The following is a 19,392-nucleotide window of genomic DNA, read 5'->3' on the forward strand; positions in this document are numbered from 1 at the left end:
ACGTAATGACAAAATGACTTAATAGCAGAAGAGCACATTACCTTATAAAAGACAATTTTAACTATTTCAAACCTAGGAAACTCATGTTAGTTCACAATAATTGCTCTTGTAATGCTGAGCACTTTCTGTACTAAAGAAACCTTTTTGCAGGTGTTCCTCCTGGCTAGTGCAGCAGATGAGGCTTATACATGGGTTAGCTATGATTGCTAAGTAATTAGAGCTGTGTGACCCATACTGGACATCAGATGCAGCAGCCAGGTTAATTGAGAATATGCCGTAAGTAGAGAAATGAGGAAATAGCCCCTTATTTGGAAATGTGTGAGTCAAGTGTTAAATCAGTGCTCCCAAAATCACCCATTGGGGTTTCTATTGGATAAAATTTACCATCATCTTTGACCCCTTAACCTTTCTAATACAGAATAGGAAGATATTGAGTCATCACTGAAAAGAAGAAGAAAAGTTATAAGTGTGGGAGAGAAGACAAAAATATACTCACCCTTGACATATCTTATTTGGAAAAGATTCAAGTCAAATAATTCAACATTTACTTCTCTGTGTACAAGTTACACACCATCCCTAATTTGAGCTTCTTGAGGGCAGAGAGTATTTTGTCTTTGCATCCCTAGCACTTAGTCTATTACATGTCATACTATAGGTACTTAATAAATGTTTACTGAATGAAACTGAATGGGTTTTAAAAACTTATATCATTTCTAGGAATGGGGAACCCAGCAGCAATTGAATAGACCCCTTTGGGAAATTATTATCATTCAACATTTTCCTGAGGCACTGAAATAAATGTGATCTTGGCTACCAATGTCTTCAGCTATTTAGGACAATATAATCTCATACATACATCCTTCAGGTAATGAATTTTTCTTTTTCTTTAAACAGGACATGATAAATTTTGAGTAAAGGCTTGTAAGAAGAGTAGAGTGGCAAATAACATCCATTTTTCTGTGAATATATAATGGATACTTCTCAGGTATAAAGACACTGTCAATAATAGCATCTTCAGAAAAAAATCAAAATTAGTGCACTTTGATCAATCAAAAAACAATTATTATGTATTTGCTTTGTTCCTATGCAGTACAAGCTACATGTCACACAAAAACAAAAATGGTCCTCTTTTCAAAGAACTAACATTTTATTTGAGAAAATTCACTAATTCATATAGGTAAACAGAAAGATAACTTATAAATAAAAAATAACTTTTGAGAGGGCATCAGTAACTTGTAGGCAGTAAGAATATCATCAAGCAAAAGCATCAGGCTATAAATAAAATGAAGAAATGAGCTTAAATTAAACTTTAAAGAAAGTCAAATATTTCCTGAGGTGGCAGTGAGAAGAGAGCATCCTAGGAATGGACAATAAGGACAATGTTGTTGGAGGAGAAATAAAGGAGAGGTCTATTTGGTTGTACCATGGAGTGCATGAAGGGAAATAATGTAGGATAATCTTAGAAAAGTAAGGTTTGCTAAGGAGCCTGTATCAAATGAAGTCCTTGTTCTGTCTAAACATATAATAACATTTTGGAACCAACTTTCAGGCAGTGGTCTCATTTGCTCCAACATCTGTAATCTATTGACTCCATTGAGTTGACACCACTGACAAATATATTTCTTGATGTTACTGCAAGTCTGGCTTCTCAAAGGGATTATCCCACCCTCCCTGTTCTCTTTTCACTCTCTTCTTAAAGAAATATGATTTTTCTTGAGCAGCAGTGAGGCGGATACAGCTGGGAATTTCTGGCACACAGGTGTTAATGTTTGCCTTTGATAGCTGGCCAATATCAAAGTCAAATTTGTTGGGGGGATACCCACAGTAGTTTCACAGAAAAAAATTATCCACTGGCACTAATAATAATAATCCTCTCATCCATATCAGACTTAGTATTTGGGCCAGAGCCACAGTGACCTTTTCCTGCAGACAGAGCGGGTATCAGATTCTCAATCCTTTTCATAACCAAGTGGCAAACTGTCAGGGCAAGAATTAGATGGATACAGGTGGCACCATCTGCTCTTAATACTTCTGTGCATTTGAGGTAGTTTTATAAACGTTGTTCACATCATCTCTTATTTTTCTCCTCTATTATTGCCAATCACTATAATGCTCAAAAGGTGACTTCAGTTCTGGTATCTCAGTATCTGAGAAGGCAGATAAAAGGAAGAAAAGAATGAATGAATAAAAGGAGGGGAGAATATTAGAATCAGAGAAGCTTCAAGGTTACTTTTTTGCTTATTTTCCAAAAAAGAGAAATTTGAACTTCAGAGCAAAAGGCTTAATATTAAAAGTATAAGTATAAACAATTTAAATTTAAAAAATTCCCAAAGACAAAAATTATTAGCCAACAAATTTAAGAGAATGTAATCATTCATAGTTCAAATCATGGCCAATAATGCTAATTATTTTGGTTATCTATTTTAATAACAAAGACATCAGTTTTTGTGTTATACTGCTAAGTACTTTGATTTCTTTTTTTAATATATTATTTTTTAGAAAAATTTTCCATGGTTACATGATTCTTGTTTTTACTTTCCCTTTCACCCCCCTTCAAATTCCCCCATATCCAACTTGCATTTCCATTGGTTTTAACATGTGTGATCAATCAAGACTTACTTACATATTATTGATAGTTGCAACTGTGGTAAAATCGAATGTAATGGACTTCGATACTTTGATTTCTAAAGAGGAATAAAATAATTATCCTCTAGTCCATCTGGATTTTATCATGGTCTTATCACTGTGCAAATTAATAGAGGGGGAGATCCACAATTTTTTTCATAAATTCATGGTTTAGATTATCTACTACCTAGACTGTTTAATTAGTGTCCTATATTAAAATCCTATATTAGCAATCTCTCCATCCTTCAATGTATCCAAAGTTGTCAAACATACAACTCTTACTCAGCATTTCCTAGAACATGCTGAATCAGATTTAAATGAAATTGGGAAATATTTTAACAAATAAATAAAAATGTAATAGAACATAGGCAATGTTAATATGTGAGTTTTTTTAAGTGAATCTATAGCCCTCAGGAATATTAGTGTAGAGGTAAGCATTCTCTGTTTCTATATGAGTTTGACATCACTGATTTAAAACTCTAATAGAGGTAATTTCCTAAAAATATCAATTGAATTACACTCTGGATTAATGATTGAGTGAATCAATGAGAAATATTTATTATTTTTACTTATTACTGTGCTAAACTCTGGACATAGCAATATAAAATTAAGCCAGATACTGCTTTTGATTTTAGATTTTTATATTCTAGTAGATTTAGAATTTTAGATTCTAGTAGATTAAAACTAGAATTTTAGATTCTAGTAGATTAAAACAATAGAAACCTTTTAAAATCACAGTCTAATTATGCATTTTTTGCCCATATACACTCTTGTCCAAACTATAAGTTCACTTGATACTTCCAACCTCCTTTTGAAAATGAATACATTTGGTTATTTTCAGTCCCACAGTACTTCTACCATTTTCCTTCAAATATTATGAATGCTCAGTAGTTACACATATGAGTTCTCTTAGTATAAGAATCTGTAGCTTATAAGTCTAGTTCAACTGTGGTGATTAGGTGACCTCTTCCTTCCTCCTCAGAATCTTAAATATAAACTCCTCTTAAGTCATTCCTGTGTTATGTCATTTACTCTATAGAGTTTTTATGTTTAGATATGTTAGTAAAAAAATACCAGAAGAAATATAAGAATTGAGCATCTTCTTGTCCATTTTCTACTTCTCATTTATATTAAACAATGGCCTCTCCATTGACTCATTTGCTCCTCTTCTTTGTACTAACATAGATAAACATAAAAACAAACAAAAATCAAATAAAAACCACATTTTATATTCTCCTGTTTCTTATTGCCCGTCTCAATTCATTCTAGGTTTTAATATTCTAAAATAATTTTTATAGAATTTTGCCATGCTTCTGCATTAATCTTCTGTTATCTGTCCCTGCTTCCAACTTTTTTCAGATCTAAATTAATACATAATATCCTTTTGCATCCTTGTTGGTCCCTTTAGACAACTTCTATATTTTTTTGCACCTTTGAGAATTATCTCCCTTCATATGTTCATAATTTTTATATTGAATCTTCCTGATGCATTTACAAATTAATCCTTCTTTAAAATTTGAGTCCCTAAGGACTTAATTCTCCTTCCTCTGATCACTTTGTAATCTATTCCCCAAAAATCTAGAGTTAAAGTTGGACTATACTTGGATTTTTCTTCTGTCGATATCACTCTAGGATGTGTTAACTTTCCCAACCCTTTGTTTTCCATCCTGTGCATTTCATCAACCAGTTCCTCCCTGTTAGTAAGAATCAAAACTCAAATAAACTTTTCTCTTGTTGATTCCATGGCACCTTTTGAGAATGAAATTATCTTTATCTAGAAAGAGAGAAAGAAATAGAGACAGAGAGACAGAAAGACGGAGAGAGTTCTACCAGATACCAGACATATAGATAAATAAAGTTCCCCATAAGTAAAATATTGAAGTTCTCTAATGAACTTGTGATCTGTTTCCAGAAATCTTATGATTTGTAGTAATTTCAGCAAAAACAGCAATGATGACAATTCATTTCTTATTACACCTGCTACACAGAACACAAGATCTATACCACAGAAGCATCTGAGAGGTTATCTAGACCTATTTCTTAATTTTATGGATGAGAAAATTGAAACCCAGAATCATTTAGATTGGAAAAAAAATTCAAACTGAAATCTCTCTTCATTCCAGTCAACAGTTCCCCCACTACTTAGTACTTGGAAGTGCAGGAAAACAAGAAAGAAGTTTTCTCTAATGAAGCTCTTAAGGAAAACTGATTCTTTGTGGTGGGAAAAGAGGAAATTGTGAAAGCCCACAGCCAGGGTGGCTCTTTTTAATGCAGAAGAAAAAGACCAAAGAAGCCCTGTTTTTGAGATGATGACGATCTTGTCAGAATTTCCCCTTTCTGAACTTAATATTTATTAAACCACTTTCCATAAAACTGCAGGAAAAAAGGACAAGAAAAATGTCCAACTCTTTCAAGGACTCTATGTGAGTGTCTGGAGGAAGGCAAGTGACATTTCTTATAACAGTTGCCAAAAAAGCTCTGTACACACTGAATTGCTCATTTGCACACGCTTAGAATAAAAACAGCAGGCAATTTGCCAGTCTGCCATAATCAGCTCCAAGCCAAATAGCATCAGGAAACACACAACCCTCTACAGTGATGCTTTGGGAAAGACCACACTGAGTCCAGGCTCTCTTATTTTAAGAATCCCAGTTGAATAGACCATTAACACAACATTCCTGAAACTCAAACTGTTTTATCATTTCAATTTAATAAATATTTAAAAATACTTGCTGAAGAACCACTATATGCATTGCTCTGTGGTAGGATTATTGGAACTCGCAAGAAGTGTTGCATACAGGCCCTGCCTTCATACAACTTGTATAGATGGCTCTATGTATAAAAATATTAAGACTTTCATCTACATGAAAAGTCCTTTGGAACAATTATGGGTCTTATTTTATAGGATAAGCATTCTAGATGTGAGGAGATATAACTTCTTCCCCAAAGAAACTGGTAGTATATTATTTTAATATGATCATCAGTGACCGTAGGTGACATTATGATGGTAGGGGAATGTCATGTTTTGTATAAATCAGATCTCCTTTTTTTTTAAATACCATTGCAAATATTACCTCTAATATATAACTGATTTAGGATTATAAAGTTTGATTTCACACATTTCTTAGGACATTGAAAACAATATTTTTAATAAAAAATATTTTGTTTTTCCCTGTTTGTTGTATGACAAGAGTTATAGGTATTACATATTGGTTTTATTTTCCATCTCTATGTGATGATGTTTGTTATTATGAAATAAGAACTCATATGACTTCATATTTCTTAAACATTTGGTTCTGGAATGTTCGAGTTGGTACTTTTTTTATTTGTGTTTCCCACTGATGTGGGTACTCGCAAGCAATTCAGGTCACAACACATTCATCTCTGTCTATCCTTTGATATATATCACTGACATCTAATATAGTCTTCAAGGGATACCACAGGAAAGGCTACAATGTACCACAACAAAGGCCTTCCTCTCACACTATTCACTGATCATATACTGTCCATTGCTTATTCTTGGAACTTTTCTACCTTGTTGGCCCATCAATTCTTATAGTTTAGTGATACTTGTTTTTAGTAGAATTCAAAGTTCCTTTCAAAAATGAATGGAATATTTTGCATCTCCACTAATAAAACATTGTTGTGCCTGCTCTTCCATATTGAGAAGCAATTATTTCCTTTTCTGTCATTTCTGAATGTTTAAAAATATATTTGATACTAAATCTATGCTAAATTTATTGCAAAGCACTTGGGATACAAAAACAAAAGCAAAGCTAGTACTTTTCCTCATGAAGCTTACATAGTAATAGTTTAAGAGAACATATATAAGAAAGCAGCTGTATGGCTATTGATGAAATGACCATGGAATGAAGTGAAGCATATATATTATTGGTGCTAATTGCTTAACTTTCTTCTTTTGAAACTTGTTTATGTCTCTTGACCATTTATCTATTGAGGAATGACTTTTTCTATTTGTATAATCCACTAAATATCTAATATTAGACATATTATTAAAAATACATACCACTGTATTTTTATCCAATTCTAGAAGCATTAATTTTGTTCTCACAGAAATGTTTAAATTTTATATGATCAAATGTATACATTTCTTCTCTGGTTATCCTCTCAAACCCATTTCACCAAGAACTATTCCCTATGCAAAATTTTTCCTTAATTGATCTTCCTATTTATTGCACTTGGTCTTATAGCTTTATAATAGAAACTATGCTATTATATTTAGCTATTCTGGGCTCTTGCATGCCTAATCTATTCCACTGAAGAACTTTTTTCTAGTTTTAGCCAGTAATCAATTATTTTTATAATTATTGCTTTATGCAAGTTTTTGATCTATTATTATCTGGCCCTCTTCATTTCAATTCTTTTTTACTAATTACTATGAAATTATTTGTCTTTTGTTCTTTAAGTAGCCATTATTGGATGTAATTCTAGGCAATTGGTTGTTTGATTGGTATGCCACTGATTCAGTAAATTGATATAGGTTGAACCGTCATTTTTTACCATATTGGTACAGACCAACCACATGCATTTAATATATTTAATCATTTAGGTCTCTATTCCTGTAAAATGTATTTGTTATTTGTGGTATTCATTTTGAAAAGGATTTCTCTTTTTACCTCTTCCTGCTGAGTTTGCTGATTAAGCATGCAGACTAATTCTATATGCTACTATTTAGTCATAGTGATTATTTATTTTAAATTATTTTATTTGAATATTTAGAATTCTGTAAGTTGTCAATTATATCATCTCTAATAGGTAGCAATTTTGTTTCTTCTTGGTTTATGCTTACTTCAATATATTTTCTTTGACATTATAGCTAGAATTTCTTAGACTATAAAAATAATAATGGTCATAATGGACATCTTTTCTTATCCTTGATCTCATTGGAAAGTGGTTACATATTTCTCCATTGCAGATTAAGAAAAGTATAATAGCAGAATAACTCAAATGTTCACAGAATTTAGTTTTAAATTCATTTTACCTGCCTTTTATTTTGAGGAGTTTCTTTAATACTTATTCAATTTCTCTTTTCTGAAAATGTTATTAACTTCTTCATTTCTTGTTCTTACTGCCCATAATATTACACCCTTTCTACATTTGTGTAGATTAAGATTCCTTGCTTTTAAATGTTTATGTTAAAGAGAAATAAATGCTGTACTTTGTTAAATTTTCTCTGTATTTTTTAATATTAAACCAACATTCCATTATTGGTATAAATCCAACCCAGTTATATTTCACAACTAAAAAATACATATATATTGGGGGCAACTGGGTAGTTCAGTGGATTGAGAGCCAGGCCTAGAGACTAGAGGTCCTAGGTTTAAATCTGACCTCAGACACTTCCCAGCTATGTGACCCTGGGCAAGTTACTTGACCCCCATTGCCTAGTCCTTACCACTCTTCTGCCTTGGAGCCAATACACAGTATTGACTCCAAGATGGAAGGTTGAAAGGTAAGGGTTTAAAAAAAAAAGAAAAAAAGAAAAAAAAAATACATAGATATTGTTTTAACCTCTTCATCATATTTTATTCATAATTTTTTTCACTGACATTCATGAGACATAAGACTGAAATTTATTTTTCTGAATATTTTGCTCTATATTTTTCAAGGTTACATGTAATACAGTTTTTTTTTAACCCTTAACTTCTGTGTATTGACTTATAGGTGGAAGAGTGGTAAGGGTAGGCAATGGGGGTCAAGTGACTTGCCCAGGGTCACACAGCTGGGAAGTGTCTGAGTCCGGATTTCAACCTAGAGCCTCCCGTCTCTAGGCCTGGCTCTCAATCCACTGAGCTACCCAGCTGGCCCCTGTAATACAGTTTTAATAATAATTTTCTGACACTTTGCCACCTATGTTCTATCCTTTTCTCTTTCCTCTCCTCACTTCCTGAAATGCAGGAAATATGACCTAGGTTTATATATATTATCATCCAATACATATTTCTACATTCAATGTTGTGAAAGAAGACACATATGACTTATACTAGAGAATATCATGAAAAAATTAAATAAAGGTTGGTGTGCTTCAATATGTATTTAGACTCCATCACTCCCTTCTATGACAGTGGATAGTTTATATATATATATACTTTTCTTTTTCTACTTTTTCTTTCCCTAGTTTAATTAACAAGACTATGTGTATGAGATTTGATAGTATCTCTTCCTTCCCTATTTTTCCATATAATTTGAATAATAGCAGAATAGCTCGAATGTTCACAGAATTTAGTTTTAAATCATTTACCTGCCTTTTATTTTGAGGATTTTCTTTAATACTTGTTCAATTTCTCTTTTCTGAGAAAGTTATTAAATTCTTCATTTCTTATTCTTCCTGCCCAAAATATTATACCCTTTCTACAACTGTGTAGTCTTAGATAAGCTCCTTAACTTCTTAAAAGTATAGCTAACTCTTAAAGACTATGACCTACAAATTCATAAGCTGAGCTGGTAGAGGACATTATTGACACAAGAATTCCTAAAAACAGAGGAAACACCTGTACAGTGATCATTCCTATTTCTTGTTCTATTAATCTGGGAATTTTATACATTCAATTCTATCTCTGTTTTGAGCTTCTTCATGATCACTATATTTGCATTTCAAAGTTTTTATTGAATAGGGTTTTTTGGGGTTGTTTTTGTTATTTTTGAATGCTTGAGAAAAAACTAATCCATTAAAAGTCATTTTTGCCTCCTACTGAATTGTATTTACTTTGGCAGGGCTAACTACTCTTGGTTGTAAGTTTTAATTTTTGGAATATTGCGTTCCATTATATGTATAGTGTTTGTTTTCAAGTCTTTAGTGTACTGACTTCAGTTTTCTGTGATCAAATTATTTATAATTTCTTTTAATAATTTTTCCTTGACTTGAAACCTATAGATTTTAGCTATGAAAATCTTGAGTGTTACCAGTTAAGTTTCTTCCTATAAGTGATGTACAAATCTTTTTCTTTTCTCTCTTCACCCTCTAATACTAATTGAACTAGATAATTTTAACTTATAATTTTTTGGAAGAGTTGTCAATTATTCTGCTTCTACATGGATTTTGAGAAGTTCTGTTCATAATTAACTTTCCTTGACTTCTTTTCCAGGATAGTTGTTTCTAATAAAGTAGAGTAGGGCATTTGGCAATTTCATTTATACATATTTTTATATACATATACATGTATATATATATATATGTGTGTGCATGTGTGTATATTTATCTGTATATTCATATTTACTCATATATATATATATAGATCTTCATTTATGTGTGTATATTTCAATTTTTTTTACTTTGTTATTAAATTTCTTACCATCTCTTGGAATCATTGAATTTTGTTTGCTCTATTCTGTTTTTTAGAGTTCAGTACTGATATAAACTTTTCTCCCTTCTAGTACAAGTTATTTATTTTCATTCCTTTTATTTTCCTTTCTTGACTGATTTTACTTGTAATTTTCATTTAAATTTTTTCTTTCTTTGTTTCTATTTTCCCTTTTGGTCATTCTCATAGATTTGTATGCAAAATACCCTCCCCCTACTTTTTCTATCTATAATTGTTGTGGGCTTGGTTTCTTTCACATTTATTTTTCAGGCAAAGTATACTTTCTTCATTTTTGCTATGGTTTATTTGGTTTACTTATATTTTAACTTCAGTCCATTGTTTGATGTTTTGTACTCAAGTCTATCCTCTCCTGGACTTTTGAATAAATTAGATAGATCTTATTTCATCCAGCCCCTTCTGCATTATCTGTAACTGTTTAGAAGCAAATTGGGATAGCATATTCAATTTCAGCTTTTTACTCCATCCCTGGCTTCTGTTTTAGCTTCTTATTGGTCCACTATGGATTAAGGACTTAGATAGACTGTTTTTCCCAATTTGAATTATCCCCAATTGAGAGTCCTTTCCATCTCTTTCTGTGTTCTTGTCAGATACTAGTGACATACTGAAGAACACTTTGGTCTCAGGTCTCCTATATCTCTGACTCCCTACCACACATTCGCACTAAAACACTGAGTAAGTCCTAAAATTTTTTGGTGCTCTGAGAAATAAATATTTGTGCCTTTTCTCTTATCAATTGGATATGGCCCTGACCCCATTTATTCTTGTCAGCACATAATTGAGATCTGGCTTCAGGTCCCTTATTGCTGGGGCTCATATTGGCTTCACATCCCCTTATTTAAAGATGTGACTGGCATCAAGTACATTTGTAGAAACACACTTGCTGCTTTTTTGTCACTCCTCTCACTGATTCCACTTGCTTCTTACCTGTTTACCTGAGTATCTTTCCTGGCATTCCTCCTCTTTCCATTTCCATCAGCTTCAGGTTGGTTTTCTAGACATGTGCTGCATTCCCTGCAGCAACAACCCTGACCCGCCAGTTTTTGACTTTTTGGTACAGTTCTGGTATTGATCTTTGCATGATGAAACTTACCAATGATATGATATGCTGATGAGAATAGAGTGGGGAAAATATCTTAGTGCATTATTATCATAGTCCGGTTGGGATAGAATAAGAATTTATAATACAATAATAGCCATGGGGATACAAAAGAGGGATGTAGGTTAAAGAGATTGTGAAGACCAAATTAACAAAACTTGATAATTTGATCCAAGTTTGATTCTTTGGGAAGTATATGTATGAACTTTAATCCTTTTCATTCTCATTGCCCTTCATAGAATTTTTAAAAATCTACTAAGTCTCCCCTAATATGATGTCTTCCCTTTTCGATATTAATCAAAATTAGTTCCTTCAGCTGATACTTGAGTTGTTTGTCTTTAGAACACATTACCATACTAGTAGTTATTCTGTAGATCCATTTTAATGGGTTAATATCTTACATAAGGCACCTAGAACTAACTATAAATGTCAAACATGCCAAGTGTTACTAGAGAAGAGTATAATAGAACTATTATTTGCCTTAATTCTAAATGTGATTCCTCCTCTGAGTCAAGCAATCAACCAATAAGTCAATATAGTATTACATGCCAGTCACTGAGCTGGGCTTTAGAGTTACAAAGGCAGAATTAGCTTTCAGCCTTTCATGTCATGAAGTTGATATATTATTCTATTTTTCCAAGTATCCACAATACTACTAATGTGGTATGCCCTTTACCAGTGAAGATTATAAATGCTTTACAATTTCTCATTAGGTGTAACTCTTCTTCCTTTGTGTCTGCATTTGGCATTATTATGAGTCAAGACCAAAAGTAGAAGATTATCAGTAATCTGGAAATATGATTGGATAAGTGGGTGTGCAAAATTTCTAGAGCCATTTTTGAATGTGAGCAAGTGTTCCCTGAGGCTGGTGATGGTTGAATTAGGAAATAAAAAAGATAGATGGTGTCTCTGATACTTCTGGTCTTTATTAACCCTCTCATTTTAAGATGAAGAAAAAAGTCCATGGAACTCAAATGACTTGCTTAAAGTCACAAAGGTGGTAATTTAGCAGGACCAGGTTTCAAACCTAGGTTTCTGCCTACATCAAACATACCTTCTACGAGGCTACTTAAGTTTCATCTCTTTTCTATTATCTGAGATATCAAAGAAAAAAGTACATATAGTGCTAAACATAATCAAAATTTGTATACAATAGGTATTTAACAAAAAATTATTTCTGGGATTAAAGTTAATCAAATTCTGGGATTAAAATTAATCAATTTAAGAATAAAGAAATTATTCTTAAAAATATATCTGTATGTATTTCTCATATATATCTCTGTTTAGTAAGAAGAGGCCTCCTCCAACAGATGTCTAGAAAATTGAAATTATCTATGCCTATATCTTTTGTTCCATGGAACCTTTGTGACTTATTCATTATCCATTTCCTTCTTCTGTACTATAAATCTGTAACCTATACTCCAATGACATAGAGCTCTCTTATTCTTCATTCAAAAGCCTTCTTCCCATCTTTGTATTAAATGTGGGACAATCTTAACATACACTATTGAATACTGTTCCTTTTATTGAATCTATTACTTTTTAATGGTAACTGTCTTTCATTATAATATTTCAATCTTTAGTAGCATCCTTTGAAACATCTTAGTAATTCCCATCAGATCATTTTTCCCTCCTGGTGTTGTTTGTTATTTCATTTTGTTTGTAACCCACACACTACATATATATTTATATGTAGTCTCTTAGACAATAAGTATCATTATTATGAATCATTCTAGTTATTATTTCCTATGAATTAATGATTAACCACTTTGTTACTTTTACTTTTATGCTATATCTGCCTCAATTTTTAAGGTCTCTCTCTCTCTCTCTCTCTCTCTCTCTCTCTCTCTCTCTCTCTCTCTCCCCCTTTCAGTTTAAAGTTTTTGAACTATAGTGCAAGCAATATTAACTTGACTTTCTGGAAAAGAAAAAGGAGATTCAGAGAGACAATTGACTTGTAGTCAGAATTGTGAAATTCAGAATAAAGTTTTGGGACATAGATAATTTGAATAGCCTAAATAATGGAATTTACTTCAGCAAATTGAGACTATGTATTGTTATGAATGATTGTATGAGGATTTTGTGAGTGATTGTACTTATTCACAAAGTTATTTGCTAACCAAGGAAAAATAGCATACTATGGTCTTCTCACTCACCCTTCTCAGCTTAGCAGTCACAGCAATCCCAGTTCACATTGCAGGAATAAAGAAACATGTCACTCCCATTTTCTAAGATTATTTTAAAAAATCAACTCCTTGATGGGGGTTTTCCCTGATTAACTCTGGCTGAATCTAATCATTATAATTTAGCCAACAATTTTTATAAATGTGTATATCTGTGTAACAGGAGGTTAAATAGCTATGCCTCATCTCAAAAACTATAACTCAGTTAACAACAGACTCTGCATCTAGAGCCAATTATACAGAAATCCAGATTCACTAAACAGAGTGAAATTTTTTGAGCAATCCACAAATGAGAGAAAAGGACTTCAAGCAATCAGAAGCTGAGTTAACCTTTGGTACATATCTCCTTTCCTCTGTGAACTCTGTATGTTTTTAAAGAAGAGTATATCACAAACTTACCTGTGACTCTTTTATGCTACTTTTTCTTATACCACTTTCAATGGCATCTTTTTAAAAAGATACTTAAGATTGACTGATAATATTATTCCTTACTGATAAATTTTAGGGGAAGACCACTGGCAGGAATTTGAACCAATGATATTCATTTTACTCCATCAGAAATAGACATATTTTTGAGCAGTAATCTACTATGCCCAGGCTTATGGACATGAAAGATTGTTTTGATAAAGCTATGAATGGTGAATAAGCTGGAAAAGAAAATATAAGGGGAAAGAAGAAGTTATTGCATCTGGAATTATGTCCAGGGTTATAAAGCTATATATACATTCTGACCCAGTAATTTCACTATTAGGATTGTTACCTAAGGTAATCAGGGGAAAAAGGAAAAGAGCCTATATATCTTAACTATTTATAGTAGCTCTCTTTGTGGTAGCAACAACCTGGCAATTGAGGGGATGCACCTCAATCAGGGAATGACTAAACAAGTTGTGATATGATAGTGAAGGAATACTTCTATGCTATAAGAAATGACAATCAGGTTAAGAAACACACACATGGAAAGAACTACATGAAATAATGAAGACTGAAATGAACAGAACAGAGAGAATATTATATGCAGCAATAGAAATTATGTTGGAAGAATAACTTGTTTATGCTCAACTCCACAGAAAGAACTAATAAATAAAAATAAGACATAGTTTTATACACATACATAGGTGAACACCCAAACAGAAAGACACAGATAGACAGACACATACTATACATATAGTCAAATGATACCTTCTGTAATGTGGGGAGGGAGGAAGAGATGAAGATAGTTGTGACTTTTAATGTAACACAAATATATTTGTTATTTTTAAAAAGAAGTTGTTGAAGCAAGTGAGCCAAGTGTCAAGCATGATAACTCAGGTCTGTCTAGTAGTCCAGCTCTTAGAACCTGGCTTATCAGTAATATTGGAGGTTAGGGTGGTAATGCTAGAGAACTCACATATGTTACAGTTGCAACATCTCTTATACCTTCTGCTTTTCTCCCCTTCAACTGTAACCAATTCACAAAATGCTTTCAGGACTCCTTGATTTAATGATTTCAATAACCTTTTATAATGCTTCTTACCTATCCTTTTTTTTCTCACCCACTTCATCTTTCTGGTCATAGTAGATTTCTGCTCAAAAATCTTCACTGGTTCCCTATCATCAATAGAGTAAAATTCAAAGTGTTTTTCATTTCTCTAAAACATTCATCATATGCTTGTTATACATTGTTGATGTCTGTCTTTACATCTCATCTCCTGATTAGAATTTCTATAATATTAGGGGGCTGTGACTTATGCTATCTAAATTTTATATCCCTCTCCCAACCCAGCAAAGGATTATGCTGGATAATAAATATTTGTTGAATGAATACATCATCTCTTCAATGTTCTATCATTTAATACATGGGCAAATTGAGTATGAAGTGGCTTTATCAAAGATTTGCCTGAGGTCAAATTGCTACTTAGAGGCAGAGCTAAGATGAGTATAAAAACCATTTCTTGACTGTTAGTTCTTTCGACCAAATAATTAATAACCAATCAGTCAGAAGCAACTATGTTTTTTAAAAGTCAATGAAGTTTTCCAAAGAGATCATAGATAAACAGACTTATATGAAAATATTTATAGCCACACTTTTTGTGGTGGTAAAGAACTGGAAAAGAAGGGGGTTTACTTCAATTGGGGAATAGCTGAACAAATTGTGGTATATGCTGATGATGGAATACTATTGTGCTCAAAGGAATAATAAACTGGAGGAATTCCAGATGAACTGGAAAGACCTCCAGGAACTGATGCAGAGTGAAAGGAGCAGAGCCAGAAAAACATTGTACACAGAGAGTGATACACTGTGATAAAACCAAATGTAATGGGCTTCTGTACTAGCAGCAATGCAATGACCCAGGACAATTTTGAGGGATTTATGGAAAAGAATGCTACCCACATTCAGAGGAAGAACTGTGGGAGTGGAAACAGAGAAGACGAGCAACTGCTTGAACACATGGGTTGAGGAGACATGGTTGGGGATGTAGACTCGAAACTACCACACCAATGCAACTATCAACAATTTGGAAATAGGTCTTGATCAATGACACATGTTAAAACCAGTGGAAATGCGCAGCGGCTATGGGGGTGGGGGAGGTCAGGGAGTGAAGGAGAAATAAGAGCATGAATCATGTAACCATGTTAACTTTCCTAAAAAATAAATATTATTAAATGTTAAAAAGTCAATGAGGTTTTATAGTGTATAGGGAAAAGTAAGGGAAGGGATTGATCATTTATTAAATACCTTCTTTGTGCCAGGCTTTATTCTAAGTACTTTACAGATATCTTTTTTGATCCTGACGTGAAAAAAAAATGAGGGAATGTTAGTATTATCCCCATTTTTACATCTGAGGAAACAGACCTTCAGAGGTTATTAACTTGCCTAGTGTCACAAAACTTTTAAGGGTCTATAGATGGATTTTAACTCATATGTTCCTGATGTTGGGCCCAACACTATCTGCTACACTATTTAGGTGCCAATGCTGGGTGTGAAGTCATGAAGACTTGAGTACAAAGTCAGTCTCAAATATTTGTTAGTAGTATAGCCCTGTATAAGTCACTTAATCTCTGCTTCAGTTTCTTAATTTGCAAAATAGTGATAATAAGAGCATCTACATCCTAGAATTACTGTTAGGTTAAATGAAATACTATTTTGTAAAAAAAAAAAAAAACAACTAATCTTACCTTCATTCACAATAGAGAAAGAAGCTATTATAATTGGTGTCAGGTGCTGTGCTAGGTAGGCACTGGATGCACACCAAGATAGGTTACATTTATTCACATTTCATTGGTTTTCTTTTGCATTGTCTTAGCTTTCCCATCCCTATCAGTTAGTGTGGGTGAGAGGTGGAAAGGGATAATCATTGATTTATAAATTAGCTTGTACATTCTCCAATGGTGGGGTCTGTATTTTTAATTGCAATTGCAATTCTCCAAAGTAGTACTCACTTTACTTTCTCTCTCTGTCATCATCATCATCATCATCATCATCATCATTATCCTCTCTCTTTCTCTCTCTCTCTCTCTCTCTCTCTCTCTCTCTCTCTCTCTCTCTCTCTCTCTCTCTCTCTCTCTCTCCATTTCACATATTTTAATGTACTAAGCATGTGATTCTGATGGACAAGGCAATTTACAAAATGAATCTGATGGTTTTCAATTAGCAAAGTGAAATTATGTAAAAGGACCTAAATCAACAGGTGTGTTGCATATATGTAAGGATTTCTTAAATTTCCAATTTGAAGAGAAAACAAAACTTTTGTTTTATTTACAAATTCAATGGTTATAAAACTTTTCAATCTCTTTTTCTGCTAAGATGCAGTGGCATGGTAAAAATCATAGAATTTCATCTTGCAAAAGACTTCAGAACTTATCTATTCCCAATATATAACTTGCTCTTAACTATTTTAAATTATCCTTCATAGATCCAAATATCCATTTAGACACTGGATAGGATGATGATTGGCACTATTATAAGGAATAAGGTAAGGTAGATAAGTGTAAAATTTAGAAAAATATATTGGAAAATGCAAGCTTGAGCTGAACATTCTAAGGGCTTTTGGAATGTGGCTGAAAAGACAGACGGCTTTTGAACTCTGGGACATTTGGGAGTTTTGCCACTGATGGAGGAGCTTGTACCCTGTTCTCACTGGTGAAACTTCACTTGGGCTGCATTTTGAGGAACTTCAAATAGGTCTGGAACTACCACCCCAATGCAACTATCAACAATTTGGAAATGGGTCTTGATCAATGACACATGTTAAAACCAGTGGAAATGCGCAGCTGCTATAGGGGTGGGGAGGAGGCCGAGGGTGAAGGGGAAAGTAAAAGCATGAATCATGTAACCATGTTAACTTTTCTAAAAAATAAATATTTAAAAAAAAGAAAGGGAACTCTATCTACCAATACTGATGGCAACTGGGCTGTGATATAGTAGATACATTCTAGATAGTATTAGGAGGTATAAAAAAGCTTTACTGATTTCCCAAGAATGAAAGAGCTAGCAAATGTCAGAGGTCTCCCTGTTTTTAAATCCAACCTTCTTAATAGGTTGTCTTTGAATAATTTAATTTATACTTTTTAATGGTTGATTAGAGGAGCAAGTGTTTCTCATCATACAACAGTGAATTCATTTTACTCTCAACTTCAAATAAAGAAACTGAGGTAGAGGTACAGAGAGAATTAGCTTTAAAATTCAACTGAAAATTGTTTAAATTACTCATAATTCAGCATGTGCATTGTGTTTTTTTCAATTTTGTTATAGTTTATTTAACCAAAAATAAGAAATATTTTTACCATTTTAATTAGGGCTCAATCATCTTTTATTATTGCCAGTGATTCAGAATATACTTCAGCCACAGAAAACTAACATATCAAAATGCAAATATAGACATCTCCCAACATGTAAATAATGCACACCAAAAGGTTATGTTTAATAAAAGATATTTTCATTTCCAGACCCTAATAGATCATATAACCTCATTTTAAGAGCTTTTACATTTCAAAACCAGGTTTTTCTATATATAAGCATCCTGCATTTTCTTTCCTTGTGCCAACTCCACCACAGATAAAAGATAAAAATATTCCATCATTTAAGACAAATAAATAAGAAATTCTTGGCCAAACAAATTTATCCATTTAAGACAAAACCATTTCAGAAGTTTTACAAACTTATTGCCATGGAAACATTATGCAATTCTCCATGAATACAAAGAGTTTACCAAACTAGCTTAATCCAGGTTCTCATATAAGACTTAAATTTTCAATACTTATTGTCCATCATGTAGTGACAAACCCGTCATTTACCTCCCTAGTGAAGAGTATAGGAAACTTTAAGTCATCCTTCTCAAGTATTAAGAAAAGATGTGGTCAATATTTTGTCATTTCAGAATTATAACATTTGCCCACAAAAGTCCTGCTCAGATGGAGATAAAAGCTCTGCTGCAAGCAAAGAGAGTTTACCTTTTTTTCTTTCCCCATTGCTACAAAATATTGATGAAGTGTTTCATTGAGGTGGAGATCTCATTAATTATTTGATTTACAGAAAAAGAAGACAGAGGGAAATGAGTGCCCTGACTAATGCCATGATGCACCATCTTGAGACTTAAGATCTTTTTAATGTATTCGGCAGTGATGCAGCTGAAAGGGGGAAAGAGAGAGCTGAATGGATCCATTAATTTAATTGAAGCAAGCCCTAACAAGAGATAAAACATCTCAGGCCCTGATTCTCTTCATGGTGCATGAGCTCTATAGTAAACAGGCAATGATCCAAACACAGACACGCACAAAAAAGAAAGAAAGAAAGAAAAAAAGGTATACATAGACTCTAGAGACTTCAAGGCCATGGAATATCAACAGATGTAAAGGTGAATAGACTCTGAAGAGGCCTTCTCTTCATGTACCACACAAGTATTCAGCAGATACCAACTCTACTTTATTATAAAACTCTGAATGACTCTGGGGTTACATGTAAGCAATTTAAACTTCCCATGGAAAAGTTGCATATCTCTCTCTCTCTCTCTCTCTCTCTCTCTCTCTCTCTCTCTCTCTCTCTCTCTCTCTCTCTCTCTTTCTGTCTCTCTTCCCTGAGCAATGCACTTTTGCTACCTCTTTTTTGAAAAGCAGAGATGGGAAAGGGGAAATGGACTTCTATTGGTCTTTGAAGCAGTATTAAATG

At 33.1% G+C, this 19,392-nt stretch overlaps 1 pseudogene; it reads left to right on the forward strand.

Moving 5' to 3' along the window:
• Nucleotides 1-271: 271 nt before the first annotated feature.
• Nucleotides 272-19,392, forward strand: part of LOC123251890 — a 101,763-nt pseudogene continuing 82,642 nt past the window's right edge.

Source organism: Gracilinanus agilis, chromosome 1 (genome assembly GCF_016433145.1).
Source record: "Gracilinanus agilis isolate LMUSP501 chromosome 1, AgileGrace, whole genome shotgun sequence".
NCBI lineage: Eukaryota > Metazoa > Chordata > Mammalia > Didelphimorphia > Didelphidae > Gracilinanus > Gracilinanus agilis.